At 35.3% G+C, this 3,909-nt stretch overlaps 1 pseudogene; it reads right to left on the bottom strand.

Moving 5' to 3' along the window:
- LOC135194943 (bestrophin-2-like) overlaps positions 1-2,553 on the bottom strand; it is a 23,609-nt pseudogene extending 21,056 nt beyond the window's left edge.
- Positions 2,554-3,909: the final 1,356 nt, after the last annotated feature.

Genomic DNA, 3,909 nt, shown 5'->3' with positions numbered 1-3,909 from the left:
AAATTCATAAGTGCATCGACTGTATTAAAAACAGCTTTGCTCATAGCTGATTAATTCTGACTTCAGGCAAGAATTTTAATTATGACAGTTTAACTGCACTACAGTTCTGTTAGCGAGCGCTAACTTTGGCGCATATGGAGCGAGAATTCATTTCTCGAACCTTTTCCTTTTCTGTAATTGTGAATTGAATTCATTTCTGGAAAGTTTTCCTTTTATGCAATTGCGAATTCAAAACAATTTATCATGTTTTCCTCAGAGATCATATTTCACTCTAACCTATCCGTTATGTATTAGCGAGCACTTAACTTTGGCGGACACGAAGGGATAATTAATTTCTGTGAAATGAAAACAATTCATTGTCGGATTTTTCAGAAGTCAAATTTCAGGCCAAATTCTTCCTTTTCACTGTTTTAAAGAAGAGAGGAAGAGGCGAATTTCGAGGTAATTACAATTAACGACGGGAAATTCGATGCAAACTCGCGCGAACCATTTTGATAGAGAAAAAAAAATGACAAGGAATAATCCTCTTAACAGGCAAAACTTTGCAGGTGACCTTGCTCCCACCAATTAACTTTCGGCGCCCCCCCCCCCCCACCCCACCTTATTTTTTTTATGGGAAAGTTTCTTGAGAGGGGGGGGGGGGGGAATTCGCTCACTTTGTCGCTAAATATTTGGGAGGGTGAGAAACAATTAACAATCCGAATGCGTTTGACATTTTTTGGGGGGCAGGGAGCGGTAGGGGTGGGCAAGGGGGCTTAGGTAGGGGAATTCAGCTCTTCCAGAGCTACTCCACCTTTTAAAGGCTTAATTCCGCTCTGCCTCACCTGACCTGTGTCTCTTGATCTAATCCTTCCGAAGGGAAATTGCGAACTCTGCTCTTTGGCTCTTTCCTTTTAACCCCGTAGAGGAGGGGGGGGGTGTGGTTAGCGCCGTCAGTGCACCTCACGAGGTGCGCTGTAGGCATCCCTAAAGGTTCTCTGCAGCGTCCCTTCGGCCCCTAGCTGCAAACCCCCTTTCAAAGATTTTTACTCTTAATTTCTCTTTCTAGCGCTGAATGATCTCACAGGTCCCAGTGTGTGGCCTTTGGCCTAAACTATGTATTTTATTTCTCTTCTTTGAAGCTGTCTTCAGGGGAAATGATGTCGTAACCTTAAATCGTCCTCGTTCTTCATTAATCATGAATAAATCTGTTAAATTTCATCTCAGAAATTTTACAAAAATAACCTAAATAAGATCCAGTTCTTCGTATCCACCTACTTTTCACGCGGTTATATTTCATTAACCTTTCCTACCCCACCATTCCATCCTGCCCTTCCCCACATAACATATTCCTTTATATTCCCACCCCACCATTCCAGTTATCCTTTCACACATAACATTTCATTATATTCCCACCCCACCATTCTTTTCCCACCCCACCATTCCAGCTCGCTCTTTCATACGAGTATATATATATATATATACCTTCCTAATCACTGCTATTCCCGTATGCCTTTCTACATTTTTTGAAAAGAATATCCTTTATATTATTCCGCAAGTATATAAAACACCACTTCTCTTCTGAATAATAATTGATAATAAAAAATAATTCTTTTAAATGAACACTATTATTTGGAAGCTTGAATTTCAAGCCAGTGGCCATTTGTAGGCTTGTTCCATGTGAAGAGGGTTTATTTTATGAAAAATAAAAACAGCAACGTCCTGAAGATGACGTTGGAAATGGTCGAAACATGTCGACTTTAGAGAAATGCCATACTCTACAAACAAGAGAAATAATAATAATAATAATAATAATAATAATAATAATAATAATAATAATAATAATAATAATAATAATAATAATAATAATAATATGTTTTATTGAAAATAATTGCTGCCTCAGCTACGTTAATTTCATAAACGTTCTTCTCTATTTTTCTAATTATTGTTTTCTCATTATTGCTTAAACTGCTTAAACCAGTATAAGCAACGATGAGAAAACAATAATTAGAAAAATAAAGAAGAGCCTTTATGAGAATTAACGCAGCTGAGGCAGCAATTACTTTCAATAAAACATGATTATAAGAGGGTTTACTTCCAGCATACAATAATAAATATAAACAGTCCGCTCTCAGCTTCTTAGCCTAGAGGATGTCTGGCAGCTTCGGACGAAAGCTTGCTTCAAGGAAGAGAGAGAGAGAGAGAGAGAGAGAGAGAGAGAGAGAGAGAGAGAGAGAGAGAGAGAGAGAAAATCGTTAATGACTTTGATGACTATGATATCATAGTTTATCTGTAAAATCTAAATATATACACCGATTTTGGCACTATTTGATCATGACCTCTATAGGCGCTCTACTAGCCTGTTTAAGTAGCACGGAAAAAGCCGCTATTCGCAAAATAGAGAAGAATCTCTACAAGTGTAACGCTGCTGAAGTACCCATTACTTTTAATAAAATAATAATGATGATGATAATAATAATAATACGAATGCAAAGACTCACCTGAACAGTAATCTGGAGAAGCCACAGAAAGTGGTCTCTGAAACCTTCTTTGTGTATGTCACCGTCATTTGGATATCTGTGGGAGACAGAAAAAAAAATAAGAACTTTTAGAAAAATCGATGTGAACCAGTTATTTATTTCTTATGGGTTACTTAAGATATAAATAGATAAAAGAAATGAATGTAATAAATATATAAAATAAATAAGTTACGGAGATAAATTCTTGAAGTAGATTAAAGAAATGCATAAATATTTTATATACACACAAATCGATTATAGGCAGATATTTATATCTTATGGGTTACCCAAGAGATAAATAAATTAAAGAAATAAATTGGGTAAATTGTAGAAAAAATTTAATAAATACAATGAATAGATAAATTAAAGAAAACGTAAATTAAGTAAACAAATTAAAGAAAGATTAAAATAAACTAAAGCAATAAATTAAAGAAACAATAAAGGGAACATTTAAGTAAGATATCATATATACGTAGATTTGCTCTGAAAGCTTTTTTTTTCTAATGATATATGGTCCCCGAAAAGGGGGGTGGCCGCCCCCCTCCGCTTCCAAGAATTCTGAGGACATATACTTTGGTTTTCATTCTTAAAATAATTTGTACTAAAATACACTTCACTATATATATATATATTATATATATATATACATATATATATATATATATATATATATATATATATATATATATGGGGGTGAAGGTCTGGCATTTGTTCCTAAACAACAAAATATAAGATATCAGTTTGTTGTAGCGAAGACCCTCGTGCGGTGCATTGTAGGCACTACTCAAGGTTTTTCGCAGCCGCCCCGCCCTCGGCCCCTACCTGCTACCCCTTTCATTCATTTTACTGTAACTCTGTTCATATTCTCTTTCTCCCATCTTACTTTCCTCTGCCCTCTCCTAACAATAGTTTCAAAGTGCAGCTGCTTTGAGGTTTTCCTCCTATTATACCTTTCACACTTTTTTACCGTCAATTTCCCTTTCAGCGTTGAATGACCTCGTACCTCCCAGCGTTTCGGCCTGTGGCCTCAATTCCACATTCCAGTTTAGCGAAAACTGAGCTTTGAAAAAAAAGTCATAGAGGTCTTTCAGTGTAGCTGCGTTTGGTCGAATTCTTTATCCGACCATTTCATCCAGAAATAGTACTGGGGTGACTAAAGCAGAAATTATAAATAAATCTTTGTATATTATAATATATATATATATATATATATATATATATATATATATATATATATATATATATATATATATATTTTTTTTTTTTTTTTTTTTTTTTTTTTTTTTTTTTTTTTTTAGCAACTTGGCCTACTTCAAGGTATGAAGGTCAAATATGTAGGTGACCCGAGAGTAGTGAACTTTTGCTCAATCTCCTCGTTGATTGAGAGAAAACTTCGGGGATGGGGGGCGGG

The sequence above is a fragment of the Macrobrachium nipponense genome, chromosome 15 (assembly GCF_015104395.2).
Source record: "Macrobrachium nipponense isolate FS-2020 chromosome 15, ASM1510439v2, whole genome shotgun sequence".
Lineage (NCBI taxonomy): Eukaryota > Metazoa > Arthropoda > Malacostraca > Decapoda > Palaemonidae > Macrobrachium > Macrobrachium nipponense.
This window is presented reverse-complemented; position numbering and strand designations above follow the sequence as displayed.